Raw genomic sequence first — 22,985 nt, 5'->3', positions numbered from 1 at the left:
GAATGAATCATTTTTCAATCCTAAGCAATTGATTGGTACCAGTTAAGCACCAATCAAACTTGCTCCATTTTCTTTTATTTTTTTTTTCTCATTAAACTTTGTTTTTAATGGGTCTCAAAATTTTGTGACAGATTTTTGGTCAAGTTGTTTCCATTAAAAAGTAGTGATTTTAAAAACTAATAACTTAAAACTGCCACACAAAAGAAACCAAATGGTCCATAAAAAATTCTCCTTTTCTTCTGAAGGTTTTACAATGCGTTGTTATCATTAGCCAGTCTTTTACTATTAAACTTAAAAGGCCAATTGAGATAAACAGTTCTGAGACAGTTCTTCCACCACTGATTAAGACTGGGGTGGCAGGTATTGGGGATAATATTCATTTAGCCTTCTGAGCTTTCTGGGCAGACTTGGTGACCTTGCCAGCTCCAGCTGCCTTCTTGTCCACTGCTTTGATGACAGCCACAGCAACCGTCTGTCTCATGTCACAAATAGCAAAATGGCCCAGAGGAGGATAGTCAGAGAAGTTCTCAACACACATGGGCTTGCCAGGAACCATATAAGCTATGGCAGCATCATCAGATTTTAAGAATTTGGGGGCCATCTTCTAGCTTTTTCCTAGAACGATGATCAATCTTCTTCTTCAGCTCAGCAAACTTGCAGGCAATGGGAGCGGTGTGAGAGTCCAGCAGAGGTGCACATCCAGCACTGATTTGGCCAGGATGGTTCAGAATAATCACCTGACCAGTGAAGCCAGTAGCTTCCATTGGTGGGTCATTTTTGCTGTCACCAACCACATTGCCACGATGAACATCTTTGACAGACGTGTTGTTGACATTGAAGCCCACATTGGCCCCAAGCAGAGCTTCACTCAGAGCTTTGTGGTGCATTTCAATGGACTTTGCTTCAGTTGTGACATCATTGACTGGAGAGAAAGTGCCCTCATTCCAGGTTTGAGAACTCCAGTTACAACTCCGCCCACAGGGACAGTCCCAATACCACCAATTTGGTAGTGTCCTGGAGGGGCGGGTACAGGGGCTTGTCAGTTAGGCAAGTTGGTGGCAGGATGCAATCCAGAGCTTCAAGCAATGTGGTGCCACTGGTATTACCATCTTTACGAGTGACTTTCCATCCCTCGAAACAAGGCATATTAGCACTTGGCTCCAGCATGTTGTCACTGTTCCAAGCAGAAATTGGCACAAATGCTGCTGCGTCAGGGTGGTAGCCAATTTTCTTAATGTAGGTACTGACTTCCTTAACAACTTTCTCGTATCTCTTCTGACTGTAGGGTGGCTCAGTGGAATCCATTTTGTTAATACCAACAATTAGTTGTTTTACATCCAGCGTATAAGCCAGAAGGGCATGCTCATGGGTCTGCCCATTCTTGGAGATACTGGCTTCAAAGTCACCAACGCCAGTAGCAACAATCAGGAAGGACATGCAGTCAGCCTGAGATGTGCCTGTAACCATGTTTTTGATAAAATCTCTGTGTCCTGGGCATCAGTGATAGACACATAAAACTTGCTGGTCTTGAATTTCCGCAGGGAGATATCGATGGGGAAACCATGCTCACATTCAGCTTTCAGCTTATCCAAAAACCCAGGCATACTTGCAGGAGTCCTTTCCCATCTCAGCAGCCTCCTCCTCCCATTTTTCAGTGGTTCTCTTGTTGATCCCCCCACATTTGTAGATCAGACGGCAGGTATCAGTAGACTCGCCGGAGTTGACGTGTCCAATGATGACGTGTCCAATGATGACGTGTCCAATGATGACGTGTCCAATGATGAGTCTTTTCCTTTCCCATTTTGGTTTAGATTAGCTCTGGCTTTCATGACGCCTGTGTTCTGGTGGCAAACCTGTTGCGAGAAAGTGCTCCTTTTTCTATCTACATGATGAGCTCAAGTCCTTGCTGACAGCTGGAGAGCTTGCACCTGATCGGTCCATTTATGATCCTTGTGCCAGATTTAAAAGGGAAAAGCCAGGAGTCTGCACAGACTTGACCTGCCCTGAGGCTTATTGGCCAGTGGGCTCTGGGGAGCGATGGCTGGAGCTGGCCTTATGGGGGTCAGAGGCACACTGTACCAGGCTACCCTCAGCGGGGTGGGTTTAACAATTCAGGGGGCCCTGCAGCAGTGCTGGGACATGGGGACCTGTTGGCCTGGCACTCCATGGGCCTGTTTGAGCCTCAGGGCTAGCTTGCTCTGGGGCCCAGAAACTTTGCTGCTGTGGCCTGTGGGCTGCAGGGTGGGGGCACCACTGCCCCTGCTGCCTTTGCCAGCTGCTTTCAGAACAACCTGGGTGCTGCCCACAGGTAGCGTATTCTGCAGCCTGCTGCTGGAGTCCCAGCAGGGCTGCTCACACTGGAGGCTATGGGAGGCGAAATGCCTGCCTGGCTGCTGCTTTCATGGTGGTTGCCCCTGCCAGCAGCCTGCACACACTGCCGGGGGAGGGGGAACACCCATAGGCAGTGGGCTGAGGTGGCAGGGTGCCTCAGTGCCAACAAAGCCAGCATGCCCCAGGGTCTCTAGGCACCTGGGGATCTGGTTACATAATGGCCTCACTCTTGAAGGCCTCTGTGTCCTCCTTCATGATCACAACTCCCTAGAGGTAGTCATTCTCCTGGATTTCAGGTCAAACAATTCCTTGTTTTCTCTATGGTTTTACCAAGTCTGTGTCCTATGCCATACATTGTTTGGTCTTGTTTTTGAACTGGTCCATAAACAGAACTATATGATATATATGGTTTTGTGATTTACTTTTTTGTATTTTAAATCACCTTTATTGAGGTATAATTCATATACCATACAATTCACCCATTTAAAATGTGCCTTTTGATAATTTTCAGTATATCCATAGATATGTGCATCCATCACCATAGTCAAGTTTAGTACATTTTCTTACCTTAGAAATTCTAGTTATCATTCTCCCCAGTCCTAACCCCAATCCAAAGCAACTACTAGTCTACTTCCTGTCTCGAGAAAAACAACCAAAAATAGCATTTGCTTATTCTGGCCTTTCAGATGAATGCAATCATACTGTGTGTGGCCTTTTGTGATTGACTCTGTTAAGCACAATGTTCTCAATGTTCACCTACATTGTAGTATATATAAATAAGTACATCATTCCTTTTTATCACCAAATAATAGTCCATGGTATGGATATATGACATTTGGTTTGTCTATCAATGATTTGTTTGTTAAAAAATTTAACATTATGTGAAATTGAGCTAAGCAAATGTGTATAGCTGCTTATTATTTCCACTCTTGCACATGATGGAATTTAAATTGCTTTCAGTGACTGACTATTAGAAGTTATTGTGCCGTAAAGATACTTATAGTTTCTCCAGGAACACATGTGGAAAAGTTTTTTCAGGGTATAAATCTAGGGGACTTGCTGGTCAATGGAAATTTCTGAGACATTGAAATGTTCGATCCCATGTTCTACACTGTCCAGTGCAGTGACTGGTAGTCACATGTAACCTTTGAGCCCTCAAAACTTGGCTAGTGGGACTGAAAAATTCAACTTTGAATTTATCTAATTTCAATCAATTAAAGTAGCCATTTATGGCCTGTGACTGCTGTATCAGACAGTGCAGGTGTCTCGATATACTTTCTTATTCTGCTGTCAGCAAATGCCACTGGACCCCTCCTTACTGTTGGAATGTCCCAAGGGAACATGTGCTTTGTTCTTGCTAAGTCTGTGGGCTGAACTGATTATCTAGGTTCAGGGACTTTCAGGGTAAAGAAAGGAAGAGTAGGGCCTCCCCGGTGGCGCAGCGGTTGGGCGCTGGGCTGCGAAGCTGCCCGCAGCCTCTGCAGCGCCGGTTCAATCCCCGGCTGCTCCCGGCCACCAAAGGAGGGTCCCACATGGCGCACAGACCTCTCCTGCCGCCCGCTGCTCCCCTCAGCAGTGTACTTTGGTCCTTCTGCCTGCTCTGCTCCCTGCTTTAGCTCTGGTGAATTCTCTCACCCTCCCGCGCTTCTGACTGTACCCAGTGCTTGTATAAATAAAATAAAATAAAATAATAATAAATAAACACAGAACTTATTAAAAAAAAAAAAGAAAGGAAGAGTAGCAAGAGGAGGAGACAGTGGTGGTCCCTAACCTTCAGACTGAGACCTTCAACCCTTTATCCTAGCCAGGGGTTGAGGGGTCGAGGCCAGGGGAACTCTCAATAATTCTGCTGAGTGAGGGTGTGAGGCAGGCACTACTTGGCTGGACATTGGGGTTTGAGATGCAATTGACACAACATCCATTCTGAGTCATACTAGGCTGCGGGACAAGGGAATTCAAACAGAAGAAAGCACTCCACTCTGAAATGCCATGCTTTCTTTGTTTATTTTAGTGTCAAGAAAGCAGGAATGCATTCTCTAGGAATGCCTGCTAGAGCTGTGATCCCCTCTGCAGCTTCCTGCTCTGGCATTAGAGGCCCCTGTGTCCGTGCTCTCAGATGTCCCGGTACCTGGCTCCCCAGCCCTCACCACCTTGTGTCTCTTTGATGGCCTCCTTGCTGCTCCTTCCACTATCTTGGACATGCTGCCACTTCTGTGTCTCAAGGTGGGAACAGTTTTGGCTTTGAAATTCCTAAGAAAGAGCTAACCGTGATGGATCTCTTTCTGAAAGAACTTGAACTAACTGTAGATGAGCTCCCCTAACTTGTGAGACATTGAAATGTTCGATCCCACGTTCTGGATCGCCACAGAGGAGTTAGTTAACTCCTCTGTGGTGGGACAATGGCAACTCCTTTTTTTGGGGGAGGGTCTCTATGTACCCTGTCTCCTGAGCTGCTCCAACCTTTTCTTTCTGTCATCTTTAGTGTTTCCATAGCTGACTAGGCACTGGAGGGAAGACAGCTGTGGGGTTGACTTGTTTGTTCCTACTCCCTCCTTCCCCCAACTCCTGGGAGTTCTAGCTTTCTCTTTCTTTCCCTGATTTCTTTCCAAGTCTGTGACTGATGGGGTATGACATCTGTTAGGAATAGCAGGATGGGCCTGATAGAAGCAATGCCCACGGTCACCCTTGGTTATCCTCATGTCACATGTCCTATTTCTTTTTTTATTTTTTTAAGATTTATTTATTTATTTATACAAGCACTGGGTACAGTCAGAAGCGCGGGAGGGTGAGAGGATTCACCAGAGCCAGAGTGGGGAGCAGAGCAGGCAGAAGGACCGAAGTACACTGCTGAGGGGAGCAGCGGGCGGCAGGAGAGGTCTGCGCACCATGTGGGACCCTCCTCCGGTGGCCGGGGAACAGCTGGGGATCGAACTGGTGCTGCGGAGGCTTCGGGCAGCTTCGCAACCCAGTGCTCAACTGCTGCACCACAGGGGAGGCCCACATGTCCTATTTCTATGAGGTGGATGAATGGTCCTCAACCACAGATGACCTTAACATGTCCCCTAGTACACTGGCAACTGCATTTATTTATGAATACATTGGCCATGTCCACTGCACAGCAGCTGGGGATGTGGAAGAGACCACATTTGTCCTCTACTGCCCTTGGTGACCTATTGCCAACACATAACCCTTTTTTCTTATCCTTCAATAACTGACCTGCAAGGCAGGTGCATGGATCTCCCCACCCCCAATTTTTCCACCTCATGGAACAGACTGATCCTTGAGGGGAGTTTTTTTTTCTTTCCTCTCTGCACAATTGACTTAAGCTCTTTCTTGGCCACCTTCCAGGGGCTCTCTGAGCTGTCTTTCTGGTTCCTTCTCAGATTCCTTCTGCAGAACAGAAAGCCTAGGGATCAGTTGTCTTGAGTGAGACCCTTTTAAGAGGATGAGGGATTCAACTAGCAGTGTCAGTGCTCTCTCCAGGGGCTGAGGAGGGGTCTCTGTGAGGACTCCCAACAATTTCAGTGGGAACTGATTCAAACTCAGGTGCTTTTCACCTAAAACTAATGGTCTTCTTGTTGACCAGACCACCTCTGTGGTGTGCTGGGGTAGAACGGAAGGTCGAGAGGTAGCTCAAGGTAAGAAATGTTTCTTCTCTTCAGCATTTCCCGCATAGTGGGGACTCAAAACCAACACACAATGATACCAACATGATCAACCCCTCCTGCTTTTTTAGCACTAGTGGTCTACAAAGCATTTTCACCCAATTCAGTGAGTCTCAATCATTCCTCAGGATGAGCCCCTAATTGGCCCAAGACCAGGGAGGGCAGGAGGTGGTGATTTTTATCTCTAGGGTTTGTTGTGTAGCCACATGTGACTTATGTGACGCAGCTTTAAAATCTCTCTCAACTTTGGTGTCATCCTAAACAATCATGGAGATTTCTTATTCTACTCCATACTAAGCCTGCATGGGTGTAAATATAAAGAAGCATGCTAAATTATTTTCCTAGGAATAAAATGGAAACATCTGTGGATTCTGCAGTTTGAAACATGGGGGTGCATTTCACCCCCCACGATCTGAAGGCTGAACATTCCTACTTGGTATGATTTGGATCCAGGAATGCTCAAAATTTGTTTCATATAAATTAATGGTAATGGCATTCCAAGACCTCTAAAACAATCCTCTAGTGTGAACAAGAAAACTAGTGCTCAGGGAGGAAGGACCAGCTGAATGCCCCGACTCAGGAGCAGTGGGCCTGGGACTTCAGTCTAGCCATTTGACTCCCCTGATCAATGAGGATCTATGTAGGCCTGACAGCAGGGAGCCAGGACTGAAAAAAAGGAATACACTGCTTTCTCCATCCAGCAGCAGGAGATCAGCAGGGGGATTTTATTTATTTATTTATTTTCTGCTGAGAGATGGGCTGTAAGTGGTTTTATTCCTCTGTGGTGAGCAGAAGAAATTTAGCTTTGATTATCCTGGAAGCTGCCAATGAACTTCCAGATACTTGGGTGACAGTGGCAGAATGTTGTCCTGCTTCCTCCTCTTCTGCTAGCTCTGGTCACTTTATTCTCTCTAGTTAGTTCCCAGAAGCACAGTACAACCCCGGGAGAACCTTCTCTGGCAGGATGGGGGGGTCCAGCTCGAGGGACCTGATGATGCACCAGCTGCAAGTCTTGGTTCCACAGCTGCTTCTGGTGTGCTTTCAAGGCAATATTTGAGGGAGGCCCTCTTACCCAACCTCCACTTAGCTCAGTCACATAAGACTCCTCTCCTCCCTCTGCCCGTGGTAAAATGGAACCACCCACAACCCACCAGTACTCTGCACACTTTTGCTTCCATTGTTGACATGTATTTTTTAGCGAGAGAGTCAGCTGTTCTCAAACCAGGTTTTGATTTGTTATTGCATTTAACCTAATACAATTTATACTGTGTAAATGGATAAAACATGAGTACAAAATGTTTTCTTGAATAATTAACCTAAATGCTTTAAAAGGGTTTAATAAAGATAGTAGCAAAACAATTAGATGTGGGTGAGTGACAAAAAGCTTGGGGAAAAGAGACTGAAAAATCAGGATTCTAAACTCAGATTGCCTCACTCACAAGTGTCTTTCGCAATTCCCTGTACCGTAAAGACGTGGAGGCTGGAAATCCTCAGGGACAAATTAGGTACAATCCTATAAAAAAAGGCGTAACTCCAAATGGCACATCTATAAGCAATGAAAGACCTTGATTCCACACTAAAAGATTTGGAAGAATATTTATACAAAAGTAAAACGTGCAAGGGGTATACCATTTAAAATGATGTTGCTTTTTGTTTAAACACACCAGGTTTGATTGTGCTGGATAAGAGGACACAGTCACTCTGCTGGGAGGGGATGATGATGTGGTGCTGACTCCCAGTCACTGGAAATCAGACAGTGAAGTCAATCCCTATCCATCTATCCATCTGCTTGCCCACCCCCTCCCTCCCTTCCTACACACCTACCAGTCTACCTAAATGTGTCTTTGGAGAAATCGATTCATGTCATTATGGAGACTGGCGAGTCCAAAATCTGCAGGGCGGGGGCCACCAGGCTGGAGACTCAGGAAGAGCTGGTATTGCTGTTCAAGTCCAAAGGCTGTTTCAGAATTCTATCTTGCTCAAGGGGTTGGGAGGGTATCAGTCTTTCTATTTAGGCCTCAACTGATTAAAGGAAGTCCATTCACTTTATGAAGGGCAATCTGCTTTACTCAAAGTTATCAATTTAAACATTAATTTCACCCTTGGAGAACAGCCAAAACATGCTTATGGAAACACTCAGAATCACATTCAACCATGTATTTTTAGGGCACCATGCCCCAGCCAGGTTGATGCATTAAAGTAACCATCACAAGCCTCAACCCAAATCCCAACCCTAATCCTAATCTTCTGCAAAGGGACTCCATTCTCTCTACCAAGCCAATTTTACCTCTGCAGAAGGGCTGGTCTGACAGGAAACAAGGGGTCCATCGGTTGGTAGAGTGAAGTGTGGACACCATGGGTCTCATGTAGCTAGCCTGCCTTGGCAGAGTGGGGTTGACAGCATGAGGGGCAAACAGCAACAGAAATGTTACCCCTCAGACCTCAGCCCACCAGGCAGTATGAAGAATACTTGAATTTGCTCTTTAAGGTGGTGGAAGCTCAGTGTGCTATTTCAGCTAATTTGGCCTTCACGTGGAGCTTAAATACAATTGAAGCAAATTGTGCTGATTTCTATTTCACAGCCTTGGTATTAGTGGCTTTTGAATTTGTCCTTTAAATGTATGTAAATTATCTACTCTGGTCTAAAATCTAGCAGTTCTTATAAGAACTGTATGATTTTTTTTTTAAGACTAATTTTTTGTGGGAGGACTTTCAACCAGTTCCTGCTAACATTGGCTCACTGGGCATGGGCCCAACAGAAGAGGTTCAAATGAGTAATGAAAGAACATAGTGAAATTCATAGGAACAAGCAACACTTTTTAGACAACAGAGGAAAAGCAATAGCTGGTCCTAATTCTGTATAATCCAACTAATTTTTTTGGATGTATGAAGGAACAGGGAATTCTAGAAGAAATCAAATAGGAGAAAGATGGTTCCTGGGCCTGGGGGTGGGGGGTGGGAGAGGGACTGCAAGACCAACACAGGAGTCACTTCACTCCCTTATCTCTCTGCACCAGTGTTGGATGATCAGAAAGGCCTTCCCTGTGCACTCTCGCATGATACCACTACACCAGCGGCGCTGTTGTTCCCTGTGCACTCTCTAGAAAAGCATGCGTCCTTTTGCAGGCACCCGGGTCCATGGGAGACAGGAGGTACATCCCACATGGAATTAATGAAGAACGGAGAGTGAGGGAAGGAAACCAACAAGTGCTGTTGAGGCCCAGGGACCCACGTCATTGAGGATCCACTCCCAAACCTGGGCCTGAAGAGGCAGGCGGAAGGCAGGGCAGTATCAGCATCCGGCTAGAACTGGAGTGGCTGAGAAGCTCTTTTGGGAAGTCCTGCATTCCTGGAAGGTTGGAAAGTAAAGGGGGGACATTTCAGTCTCCCTTTCCTGCCATCAATGCTGTGTAAGAACTGGCTCTGACTGGGTCATGGGGGTCCACTGTATGCATCGCTTCCTGACTCTGTCATCAAACTGGCGCTTTGAAATCTCTCAAGGTAGTGTTCACACCACGGAAATGGACAACTGCTACAGATTACGATGTTTTCTCTTGGAAAACTGGCTGATAAATGTCAATAAGCGCACACTGCCCTGACCCACTCTTTCAGCTCTTTTGTGTTCTTAGGGAATTTGGGTGAAAGGGTCATTGTGGGTCAGCCCTGGAGGCACAGAATAGGGCTCAGAGGGAGGCCAGCAGGGGAATTGTATGTGAAGAGGGGCAAGCAGAAGATAACCAACACACCCCACTGTCACTTTTTATCCCCTGGCTGCTTTGATTGTTTAAGGAAAACATCACCACCTGCCACAGTTAATTGTTTACCATCTGTCTCCCTTACTACAGTAAAAGCTCCTTGAGAGAAGGAACTTTCTCCCTCCTTCCTTTTAACTTGTCTCTAGCGCTTGGAACAGTGTCTGACAGCTAACAGATACTCAATAAATTTAGCTGAAAGAAATGAAAGAATGTGGAGCTTAGGAGAAATTGGAAGCTCTGGGTTGTGCAGAGGAGAGATTCCATCTAGGATGGAGTATGAGGTGCCTGTGAAGCATCCAGAGGAAAAAGCCTGGGAGACATGTGAAACACAGAGGTTAGGACTGAAGAAACAAGCTAGAGGGCCTGGTTATGGAGGATGTGTCTGCCGGGGATCCAAATGCCAAAGACAGAACCTTGGAGAATTCTTATACTCAGGAAAGAGAGGGAGCACCCAGAAAGCAGGCAGAGAAGACTTGCATTGAGAAACAGGAGTGTCAGATTTTAGGAAGGAGAATTTCTGGGAGAAGGAGGTGCAAGATGCCACTGGAAATTGGCATTTGTCAACACTGGAACCATGTTTGTGTTGATTGGGGTCAAAAGAAATTTGAGAAATAGCCACTGGATGGTACAATGTAGAAATTATTTGTAGCATTTTAATAAAGTGTCATCTAAATAAAGTAGGGGATTAGTAAGTCAGCTTCCAGTGAGTCGAAGACTGAATGGATACTTTGAAAATGAAATCTAATGGATGACCCTTGAAAACTGGCTACGTGACATCAGCCACTCACAGAGACTATCCGCGATCTGATTCCGTGGTGTGGAATGTTCAGAATAGGCAGCGCTGTGGAGTCGTGGTTGCGTAGAGCTGCCAGGGTTGGAGGAAATGGGGAGTGACTGTTAATGGGTAAAGTGTTTGTTGGGGTGATGAAAATGTTCTCAAATTGACTTGGTGACTGCCTAACTCTGTTAATATATGAAACCATTGAATGATACACTTCAAATGGGTGAATTGTAATGCATGTGAAGTATATTGCACTAGAACAGTTAACAAGTATGACATAATTTTTTTTAAAGATTTATTTATTTACACAAGCACTGAGTACAGTCAGAAGCACAGGAGGGTGAGAGAATTCACCAGAGCCAAAGCAGGGAGCAGAACAGGCAGACTGACGAAACACACTGCTGAGGGGAGCAGCGGGCGCAACAGAAGAGGTCTGTTGTGCCATGTGGGACCCTTGTCGGCGGCCGGGGATTGAACCGGCACTGCAGAGGCTGCGGGCAGCTTTGCAGCCCAGTGCTTCACCGCTGCGCCACCAGGGGAGGCCCCCGAGTATGACATAATTTTAATTATAAATCCCTACTCTGTCTTTCATTTGCTCAAAGGCCCACTGATTGCCAGCAGCTTTGTTATTTTATGATCTGCAGAGGAAGGTGACCTACCAAATAAACTGTGGGCATGAGGCTACTTTTTTCCTACTAATTGTGAGATACATCCCAATTTCAGAGAGATTACCTTTTTATTTTTTTTAAAAAATATATTTTGAAAGGTTTGTTTTATTTATTTATGCATACAAGAGGTGCAGGAGGGTGAGAGGGTTCACCAGAGACAGAGTGGGGAGCACAACAGGCAGATTGACTGAAATACACTGCTGGGGGGAGTAGGGAGTGAGACAGGAGAGGTCTGCTGTGCCATGTGGGTAGCTTCCTGGCTGGGGATCAAACTCGTGCTGCAGTGGCTGCGGATAGTTTAATAGTTCTGAGACTGAACCCCTTGTGCTACCAGGGAAGCCCAAGAGATGACATTTTTAAAGTGTGTCCTTAGTGATAGTCTATGGTGAAGGTCTATAGGTGCTTGGACGGTGGGGGTGAGGTGGCAGCAGGCATAAGTGTATAGGGGTGAACCTATTCCCTTGGATCTTAATACAGTGTTGTAAACCAACGACACCTCAATAAAGGAAAGATATTTTAAAAAACTACACATGAAAAAAAACGTGCCTTAGAGTCAATGAAATAATGTATACAACACATGTAAGTGGTCGCAGGGAGGCAGATGTAGCTGGATATGGGTGATGCATTAAACAAGTATGATAGGATGAGCATCTGGCACTTACCCCCAGTGTGCTTGCAGCTCTTCTGTACTGCTTCCCCACCCCATCCCTTCCCTCCCACTGCGGTGACCACCATCCTGTTGTTTTGAACGTGGTACAGCATATATATAATGTGGAATTGGCCATCATAACAACTTTAAGAGTACTGTTCAGAGGCATTAAACACATTCACAGTGTGTGCAACCACCCCCACCATCCACTCCGCACTTTTTCATCCTCCCCAACTGAAGCTAAATAAAACTCCCCATTCCCACCTTCCTCAGTTCCTAGTACGCTAGCCTACTTTCTGACTTTATGAATTCAGCTATTCTATGCACCCCATATAAGACCTTTTGTCCTTTTGTGACTGGCTTAGTTCACTCAACATAATGACTTCTAGGTGCACCGGTGTTGCAGCATGTGCCAGGATTTCCTTCCTTTTGAAGGCAGAATAATATTCACTTGTATGTTTATATGACATTTTGCTTGTCAATTTCATCTGCCGATTGGGTTGTTTCTGCCTTTTGAGCATTGTGAATAAAGCTGATATGAACACGTTGTGCAAATATCCTGCTTTCAATTCTTTTGGGCTTATACCCAGAAATTGAGTTTCTGGATCAAAAGGAATTCTGTATTTAACATTTTGAGGAACTTGTTTTTCACATGGAAACCACAGCCATATGTTTTCCACAGCAGCCGCACCATTTACATTCCCACCACTAATGCCAAGGGCCCAGTCTAGCCACATCCATGCCAGCCTTCGTGATTTTCTGATTAAGAATGAATTACCAGTAGGATACATATTCCAAAAGATTCTCATGGGACAGCACTGCTAGGAATTTAACCTAATTTGAGGGGCCAGGCTTCTGAGGAAATAACTTAGGAAGTTTGATAATAAAGAAGAGGTTGTATGGAGGGCAAGCTGAATCAGGAGAGGGTTTGTTTGGGGAGGAGGAAATCTACCCCAAGGAAGGAGCAACAAGAGAGGGGCAGATTGAAGATACCAGGACTGTGTGCTGCCAATTTCTGGAGGAGGTGGGTGGGGTGGGATGTCAGTCACTGAACACGTGGCCTGTGACAGTGAAGCTGACCTTTCTGCGGGGCACTTGGAGGTGTCTTCCAGAGACACCAGGCAGGAGCTTGCTTTCTGGGATTCCCAGATGGGGACCGGAGACCCAAAGGGGCAAGCTTCCTTGTGATACTGGGCAGCAGGGCACACTAAACCGGCCAAGGACACTGCCCAAATAGGTCACTGTCTGAGTTCTTCACCAGCGTGCACAATTGCAAGACTACTTAGGCTCAGGGAACAACAACAAAGGGATTTATTTAACAAGCCAGGGGAAAACAAAGAGTTTCTGAGGCCAATAATGGCCTTTACTTTACCTAAAACCATGTCCAGTGTTTTCCAGTACTGTACAAAAACTGTTAAAATGGTATCTTCCCGCCGCAAAGGCTACAGAGCTCCTCTCCTGAACAACAGGCCACATATCTAAGATGACATCTTCCTGCCACTGTGGACACGCAGTGGCCAGACAATAGGCCAGGTTTCCACTCACGAAGACAGCAGAAGACACAACAGGAGATGCTCCATGAGCTGCTGGGATGCCCCAGCACAGCACCAGACCAGCACTCAAAACAATAGCAGCCGAATGACCTGACAAATGGCCACACTCACACATCTCAGCAAGATGGCTCCGGGTCTCCCATCTTCTTTGCCAGGCTGCAATAGTCTTCGGAAAGATCGGTGCGTTGGAGGCTCAAATCTGCTAAAATTACCAAATGCTAAATTACCAAGACTGCTCACCTATAACACACTAAATTTCTGCTCTTCCACTACCACTGTGTGATGTGTAGACCTCCCTCTCAAGAGTCCCCTTCTGCAGTCCCCTATATCTCTCATCCGTTGCTCCACCCCACTTTCAGCATTTTCCTGGGGCTATCTATCTTTACCAGCAAGCCCCTCCAGGGGGCACCACCTGTGGCTTCAGCCACCAGTTATACTTGCACTCATTTGCCTGGTAGCCTCACTCCCAGAACCGTCTGTTGGATCTCTGGGAACATGGAAAGGGCAGACTGTGAATGAAGCAGCTCAGTTAAAGTGGGCTGCTGGGATGCAGGGGCCGGGCGAGCGGTGGCGCCTGCAGGAGTGGAGTCTCTCACCACCACCCAAAGCACGACAGAGGAGCCACTCCACCCACCCTGCAATCTGCCACATGGTCACCTTCTGCCTCGTTCTATTGATAGGCCCAGAGAGCGTGTTCCATCTCAGCACAGAAAAAGTCGAGTTTATTAAAAATCTTCAAAAAATGGGGGCACGGGGAGTGCTGTGGGGGAGGAGCATCTTCTGCCCCTTTCCTCTGGCATCCTCCCCCTCATAATCAATGTGCAGAGTCCCACAGAGGCCCAGGGCTACCTGACCTTTTTCTGCAGGGCTTCAGACCCTGTGGGGCAGAAATGGAAGGGAAGTCAAAGGCATGTAATTTGCTGCTGAGGAGCTCAAGACACCTGGGATCCACAGGTGCAACTCAGTAGAGTGAGACTTAAGTTCAAATTCCTGCTCTTCCACTTACCACTGTGTGATGTGTAGAGTTACCTAACTCTGTGAGCCTACTTGTTTTAACTATAACACAGAGGTCTCAATTCTGTTTGGATCAATTTGAGGATTAAAAGAGATGTGAAATAACCATAATAAGTGTCTGATGTAAACAAAAAGAAAAATAAAAACCATATGATCATATCAATAAATGCTGAGAAAGCATTTGACAAAGTCCAACAACCATTTATGATGAAGGCCCTTGAAATTCTCGGGAGAGAAGGAATATACCTTAACATGATAATAGCCATATACGACAAACCCACTGCCAATATTATTCTCGGCGAAAGCTGAAGGCCTTTCTTTTAAGATCAGGAACAAGACAAGGCTGTCCTCTCTCACCACTGCTCTTCAATATAATACTGGAGGTCCTAGGGCCTCCCCTGTTGGCACAGGCGCTTGAGCGCCACACTGTGAAGCTGTCCGCAGCCTCTGCAGCGCCGGTTCTATTCCCCAGCTGGCCAGGGAGATTCCCACATGGCCCGGCAGACCTCTCCTGTCTCACCCACCACTCCCCTCAGAAGTGTATTTTGTCAGTCTGCCTGTTCTGTTCCCCGCTCTCTCTGGTGAATCCTCTCACCCTCCCTCGCATCTGGCCTGTATCCTGGTTCTTATAGAAAATAAATAAATAAATCTTAAAAAAAAAAATTACTGGAGGTCCTAGCCAGGGCAATAAGACAAAAGAAAGACATACAAGGAATCCAGACAGGGCAAGAAGAAGTAAAACTATCACTATTTGCAGATGATATGATAATATACATAGAGAACCCTAAAAACTCCACAGAAAAACTACTCAAAATAATCAACCAGTAAAGTATCAGTATACAAAATCAACACACAAAATCAGCAACCTTCTTACACACAAGCAATCTGAAGAAAACAAAATCAAGAAAACCATCCCATTTATAATTGATACAAAAAAAATCAAATACTTGGGAATAAACCTAACAAAAGAGGTGAAAGACCTATACAAAGAATATTATAAAACACTGTTAAAAGAAATAGAAGAAGACACAAAGAAATGGAAAGACATCCCCTGCTCATGGATTGGAAGAATTAACATTATTAAAATGTTCATCCTACCAAAAGCAATATACAGATTCAACGCTATTCCAATAAAAATCTCAATGACATTCTTCAAAGAAATAGAACAAATACTGATGAAATTCATATGGAACCACAAAAAAACACAAATAGCCAAAGCCCTACTGATGAAAACAAAGGAGAAAGGAGGTATCACACTTCCAAACTTCAAGCTATACTACAAAGCCATAATAACTAAAACAGTTTGGTATTGGAACCAAAACAGACACACAGACCAATGGAACCAAATAGAGAGCCCAGAAATAAAACCACAATTATATGGACAACTGATCTTTGACAGAGGAGCAAAGAACATGCAATGGAACATGGACAGTTTGTTCAGTAAATGGTGCTGGGAAAACTGGACTACCACATGCAAAAAAATGAAACTAGGGGCCTCCCCTGGTGGTGCAGCGGTTGAGCGCTGGGCTGCGAAGCTGCCCGCAGCCTCTGCAGCGCCGGTTCGATCCCCAGCCGCCAGCGAGGGTCCCACATGGCTCGCAGACCTCTCCTGCCACGCCTGCTGTTTCCCTCAGCAGTGTCCTCCATCTATCTGCCTGTTCTGCTTCCCGCTCTGGCTCTCGTGAATTCTCTCACCCTCCTGTGCTTCTGACTGTACCCAGTGCTTGTATAAATCAATAAATAAAACTTAAAAAAAAAAAAGAAACTAGACCACTACCTCTCACTGTGCACAAAAATCAACTCAAAATGGATAAGAGAACTGGACATGAGACCTGAAACTATAAAATATATAGAAGAAAATACAGGAAAAACACTACAAGACATACCTCACAATAACGTCTTTAAAGCAAAGATAGTCAAGAAAAAAACAACACCTGGGATTACATCAAACTGAAAAGCTTCTGCACAGCAAAAGAGACATTAACCAAAACACAGAAACACCCCACTGATTGGGAAAAAAATCTTAGCACTCCATTCAACTGATAAGGGATTAATCACAAAGATATACAAAGAACACACACGACTCAACAAAAACAAAGTAAACAATCCAGTCAAGAAATGGGCAGAAGAACTTAAAAGACATTTCTCCAAAGAGGAAATGCAAATGGCCAACAGGCATATGAAAAAATGTTCAATATCCCTTATAATCAGGGAAATGCAAATCAAAACCACATTGAGATACCACCTTACACCAGTCAGAATGGCACATATGAAAAAAAAAAACAAAACAAGCAGCAACAAATGTTGGTGAGGATGTGGTGAAAAAGGAGCTCTCCTACATTGCTGGTAGGAGTGCAAACTGGTCCAACCACGCTGGAGAGCTGTCTGGAGGTTCCTCAGTCTACTAAAAATGAAGTTACCATATGACCTGGCAATTCCACTCCTTAGGATCTACCCAAAGGACACAAAAACATTGATTCAAAAGGCAACCTGTACCCCTATGTTCATTGCAGCACTACGTACAATAGGGAAAACCTGGAAATAACCCAGATGCCCAAAAAGAGATGACTGGATCAAGAAGATGTGGTATATATACATAATGGAATATTGCTCAGCAATCAAAAAAGACAAACTCGTGCCATTTGCAGCAACATGGATGGAGCTAGAAGTAATTGTGCTCAGTGAAATAAGCCAGAAGGAAAAAGAAAAGTATCAGATGGTTTCACTTATAGCAGGAATATAGGGGAACCAAATAAGACATCAGTGTAATAAAATAACGGTACAAAACACAACAAAGCAAAAACAGACAATTATAAATCAGAGACATCCTGCAGGGAAGGAGGAGGGAGAGGGATCAGAGGGAGGGAGGGAGGAGCACAGGGGACTGAGGTGATGGTGCACGGGTGCACTGGTGAAGGAAACTCTGTGGGACTACACCTGAGGGGTTGGGGGGAAGCAAATATTGTTTAAAAATGAACAATGACGTGAAAAAATTAAAAATTTAATTAAAAAAATAGAACTTAAAAAAATAAAAAATAAGTGTCTAATATACAGGGACCACTTAATGAAAAGTAATAATGTTCATATAATGGAATACTAGTCAGCAATGAAAAGGAATGAACTGCTGAAATGCAATGTGGGTAAATTACAAAATAATTATGCTAAGTGGAAGAAGCCAGACAAGAAAAGAATGAGTATTGTAAGATTCCATTTATATAAACCTCTAGAAAACCCAAGTTAATCTCTTGTGACAGAAAGATTGGTGGTTGCTTGAGGATGGGGAGAAAAGTGCAGGGAGAGATCATCAATAGTCATAAGGAAACTCCACTGTCTTGACTGTGTTAGGGCTTCATGGCTGTGTACATGTGTCAGACCTTGTCAATTTGAATACTTTACATATCCATTATAAGTTGACTGTACCTAAATAAAGTTGTCAAAAAAAAAAAAAAAACAAAGAACGTAATGGTGATGCTGCTGCTGCTGTCCTTCCCTACATACCACGGCCCTCTCTATCGTAGATGATCACATTCTCAAAACCAGGAGCAATTCTGCTCATGGAGGGAGGGGAAGATGGAATATTCCTTTACCTAAAAATATCAGACCTTCTTCAAGGTCCTAGTAGGGAAGGATTTTGAAAACGACCCTAGGAAGTTTCTAGAGGCTGCTTGGATGCACCCTCTTCCTCCCCCCAGAAGGGAGAGGAGGGGAGAACGACACCACCTCTTGGGAGATGTCCCCCTCGATTACCCCCTGTTCAAGGACAGGCTCCTAGATAGCTGCAGGGGGTCCCTTCTGTCCCTTTGACCTGGGAGCAATGACTGTAGACAATAGCTACAGGGAGTTCTCTGGGCCTCTTTAGGAGTGCTTCTCTCCTTTTGTTTATGTTTTGGCATATCTGTTCTGAACATGACCTCCCCTTATTAATGATGGCAGCCCACATGATCACGAGTCCAAACAGGAGGCCAGACCTCCAATGGTGGCTGGCCTGTTGCCATGAGAGAGGAAGAGAGCTAAGAGGGACCTAATCCAATCCAAGCCCATTTTTGTTCAGGGCAGATGGTAGCGCAGAGAAACCAGGGGAATCTAATACTACATGGTCAGTCCCTCTCCTCCCTGCATGCCTCCATGTGGAGACTATGCCGTGCATGCTGGGCCCTGTGTTAGGACACTGGGCTTCTTCTTCAATGACATCCACATAAGCCCCCAGGCCCACCTCTTGCTCTGCTGCTTTCATGGCCACACTGGAAAGGGTGATGGGTCCCTTTTCAAGTTCAGGTGCTTAGCTCGGGGAGGAAGCATTCCTGAGATGCTTCTGGATTTTGTGTTTGAGGAAGATGTGGGACACAAGGAGGCTTCTAAGACACCATGGCCAGGCCCCTAATACCTGGATGTTGGGGGTCTGGTCACGGAGCTTCTGCTACCGATGCTGGAGTAGAGTGTGCAGGCTTTCGGGTGAGCCCGAAAAATCAAAAGACTGATTTTGTCTGGTTCACACATGCATTTGTTTTTGTCCTAGTTGTGTTAGTTGCCAATATGGAAAAGTTGGGAGATTTCATACAAACTTCCAGAATCCCGGCTTCTTTTGACAAATTGGAAGATCTGGCATCACTGTGTCCAATATGAATCTCAGTGATTTCCCCAATAATAAAAAGTATAATAGACCTAACACGGGGATCTGATGATGTGCCAGCAGACTTTACTTGCAACTCTTTTATCTCAGCCCCTGGAACCTCCTAGTCCTATTTAGGGTCTCTGTAGGCTTCATTTGCAGGCCCTGTTCCAGATGAGAGGACGATCTTTAGGAAGGAGTCCAGGGCCCTCATTTCATCTCCCAGGTTGTTGCCCTGGGCTGAAGAAGGGGCATATCTCCTGCCATTGTGTCACTTTCCAGATTAATTTTAATCTTCTCACTTCTGCCACTTAGTGACCCCCATCATGCTGCACCCCATCTCCTTCACTGCCCATTGTCACATGCAAACACCACCACCAGCCTTTTGGACATAGCTTTCAGGAGGGCAGAAGAGCTCACTGATCAGGAAGAGGAGCATATGCCAAATGTGACAGCAGAGGTGAGACTCGAGGGATGGGGGAGCTGGCTGGGCTGTGTTGACTCATTTCCTCAGGGATTCTTGGGAGATAATGCCTTGATGAATTCTCATGTTGGAATATAGCTTTGATTTTAGCAAAGCATTTGATGAAAAGTCTCAAACCCTTGCAGTCAAGCTGAAGAAATGTGGGCCAGTTGATAGCAGGATTAAGTGGATTTTTAGTTAATGGAAAAACTGCACCCAGACAGTTGTGATTATTGGACTGGTGTCATGTGGGTCATTGTTGAGGTGGGCGCTCACTAGAAATAAAACAGGAAGTATGTTTGCCGTGTGTTTAGAGGGTGATCCCTGTGACACTGAGATTAGGAACTTTGGTCCCAGAGAAAGGAAGAGAAGGTTTCAACACTGGTTGTGCAACTTATTAGCCTTGTGATTGCAGGAAGTTTTCTTACACTTTCTAGAGGCTTGGTTTCCTCCTCTATAAGGTAGGGATCACAGCAGTACTGTCTTCTGGGGTTAGATGGTGTGATACCCAGAAGAGTGCTCAGTCAATGTCAGTCCGATAGTGATCAGGGGCATCGTGGGCCTCCCTGGTAGTGCAAGGGGTTAAAATGCAGCCTACGAAGCTGTTTGCAGCCACTGAAGCACAAGTTTGATCCCCACTCAGAAAGGAGACCAACATGGCACAGCAGACCTCTCCTGTCTCACCCACTGCTCCCCTTAGCAGTGTATTTCAGTAACATCTGCCTGTTCTGTTCCCCACTCTGTCTCTGTGAATCCTCTCACCCCACACACCTCTGGCCTGTACCCCAGTTCTTGTATGCATAAATAAATAAATCTTTTTAAAAAAAGGACATCATGATGCATTGCTATGGGCAGACTGAGGCAGAAAACTAAGCCTGAAAGCCTCATTTCCTTCACCCCCATTTAAAATAAGGGGGGAAACTGCTGCAAATACTAGATTCTGTTGTCCACAGCACAAAGGGAAATGGAAGTTCCCTGGGGCTTGGCTCCCTTTGGACATTCAGAGACATGGCAAAAACCAAGATAATCACCTGGTAAAGAGGAAAGGAGAAGAGATTGCAACAAAGAAAAAAAAAAAAACAACCCCAGCAAAGATAGAGAAGGAAGAGGACAGAGAAAGGTTAAGGGAGAAAAGGAGGGTGACAGAGGGTATCCCTTGTTTTGCACTTTCATCCAGGAGAGTCTTATAATTTGCAGACAGTGACCTCTGGTGGCTGGCAACGTTCCAAGAGGGACTGATGGGGCCTAGAAAGGGTGGATGGCGGAGACAAGGGAGGCACATAGCTGCTTGGGGCTGTCCCTCTTCACTCTTTTCTTGTACAGTTGGAGTCTGAGTGTTTTCTTGAATGTCTGAGACAGCTTCAATTTGACCTTTGAATTTTTTTGGCAGCTGCCAGCTGTTGCTGAGAGAAATCTTCAATCTTTTCTTCCCCCCAAATTATATAGGATTCGGAAGCTGGGCTCTTGTAGACATCTGGTTTTATGATACAAAGAGGATATTCATAATTTCTGGGTCATGACTCCAGTAACCCCTGCTACCTGTGGAAGACCCGGTTTGGACATAGCCTTCAATGCCTTTTTTCAGACCAGCTCTGTTTTGCTTTACTTCCTGGCTCTTCATTGATTTCAGCTGCTGCCGCCAGCTGAGCTTGTTGTGTGGTTGCCTGAGTGGAATCCTGTTCCTCGAGGCTGGTACTACTTCATCACTGTCAGATTCTGTTCCAGACCCTATCTCAGCCTGGGAGCCTGGGGCTGTGGCAACTCCTGCCCCATAGAAGAAATAGTTTCTGTGGTTCCAGAGCATTTTGTGAAGGGAACACAGAACCAAGAGATAGAAGCAGAGAGAGCAAGCAAGAGCATGATCATTTGATTTCTATTTCATTTATTTCCACTCTAATTTGTATTATTTATTTCCTTCCTTTTAATGGGTTTTGGTATCACTTATTTTCTTTTTTCTGTCTTTAAAGTGTAAGGTTAGATTACTTATTTAGATATTATTCTTATTTCTTGATGTAGCCCTGAATTGCCATATGGGTTCCTTAGTACTGCTTTTTCTGTTTCCCATAAGTTCTGGTATCTTGTGTCCTCATTTTTGTTGATCTCCAGATATTTTTGAAAAATACCTACTTCTATTTCTTTTTAACCAAATAGTCCTTAAATAACAGATTGTTTACCCTCCACATATTTGAGGTTTCTTTTCCACTTTCTTTTTTGTGGTTGATCAGTTTGATATCGCAGTGATCAGAGAAGACACTTAATATAATTTCAAACTTCATGGATTTATTAACACTTGTTTTGTGACCGAACATGTGGTCTATCATAAAGAATGTTCCATGTGCATTTGAGAAGAATGTGTACTCAGTTTTGGGGTGCAGTACCCTGTTTATGTCTACTAATCTCATCTGGTCTAATTCTTCATTTTAGGCTGCCATTTCTTTGTTGATTTTCTGTCTGTTTGATCTGTCCTTTGAAGTAGTAAGATGTTGAGGTGGCCGACTAATGATGTGCTGCCATCAATGTCTGTTTTTAGATTTGCATATTTTGATGTTCGTTCATTTGACACACATATACTAATGTGTTATGTCCTCCTGATTTACTGATCCCATAATCATTGCATAATGTCCATCCCTGCGTCTTGTTACTTTTTTTTAAAAAAGATTTATTTATTTATGTATACAAGCACTGGGTACAGTCAGAAATGCGGGAGGGTGAGAGAATTCACCAGATCCAGAGTGGGGAACTGAACAGGCAAACCGACGAAATACACTGCTGAGGGGAGCAGCGGGGTGCAGCAGGAGAGGTCTGCGTGCCATGTGGGACACTCGCCGGTGGCGGGGGATGTAACTGGCGCTGCAGAGGCTGCGGGCAGCTTCGCAGCCCAGCGCTCAACCAGTGCACCACCAGGGGAGGCCCTCTTGTTACTTTTTAATCTAGTTTGTCTTCTATAAGTATGGTTGTCCTTGCCTATTTTAAGGTACCATTTGTTTGTAGAATTGTTTCCCTACCTTTTACTTTGAGCTTATGTATATATAGTTTACAGGTCTCCTGGAGAGAGAAGAATGTTGGATTTTGTTTTCCACTCTGGTGCCTTTTTATTGGTGAGTTCAGTCCATTTGCATTAAGGGTGATTCTTGATTTATGAAGATTTGCTACTGACATTTTGTATTTAGCTTTCTGGTTCTATATCCTTGTTCAATTTTTTTTTTTTTGGTGGATTTTCTTCTTTTCAATTTAGAAATGAGGGCCTCCCCTGGTGGTGCAGTGGTTGAGCACTGGGCTGCGAAGCTCCCTGTAGCTTCTGCAGCGCCGGTTCGATCCCCGGCCACTGGTGAGGGTCCCACATGGTGCGCAGACCTCTCCTGCTGTGCCCCACTGCTCCCCTCAGCAGTGTATTTCGTCAGTTTGCCTGTTCAGTTCCCTGCTCTGGATCTGGTGAATTCTCTCACCCTCCTGCATTTGTGACTGTATCCAGTGCTTGTATAAATAAATAAATAAAT

The 22,985-nt window shown here is 45.0% G+C and overlaps 2 pseudogenes; both read right to left on the bottom strand.

Moving 5' to 3' along the window:
- Positions 1-267: 267 nt before the first annotated feature.
- LOC119245237 (elongation factor 1-alpha 1-like) lies at positions 268-1,801 on the bottom strand (annotated as a pseudogene).
- An 18,207-nt stretch (positions 1,802-20,008) lies between these two features.
- On the bottom strand, positions 20,009-21,348 carry LOC119244138 (nascent polypeptide-associated complex subunit alpha-like; annotated as a pseudogene).
- Positions 21,349-22,985: the final 1,637 nt, after the last annotated feature.

The sequence above is a fragment of the Talpa occidentalis genome, unplaced genomic scaffold (genome assembly GCF_014898055.3).
Source record: "Talpa occidentalis isolate TD23 unplaced genomic scaffold, MPIMG_talOcc4v2.1 talOcc4.14, whole genome shotgun sequence".
NCBI lineage: Eukaryota > Metazoa > Chordata > Mammalia > Eulipotyphla > Talpidae > Talpa > Talpa occidentalis.
The sequence above is the reverse complement of the archived record's forward strand: the minus strand, read 5'-3'. Positions and strand labels throughout refer to the sequence as shown.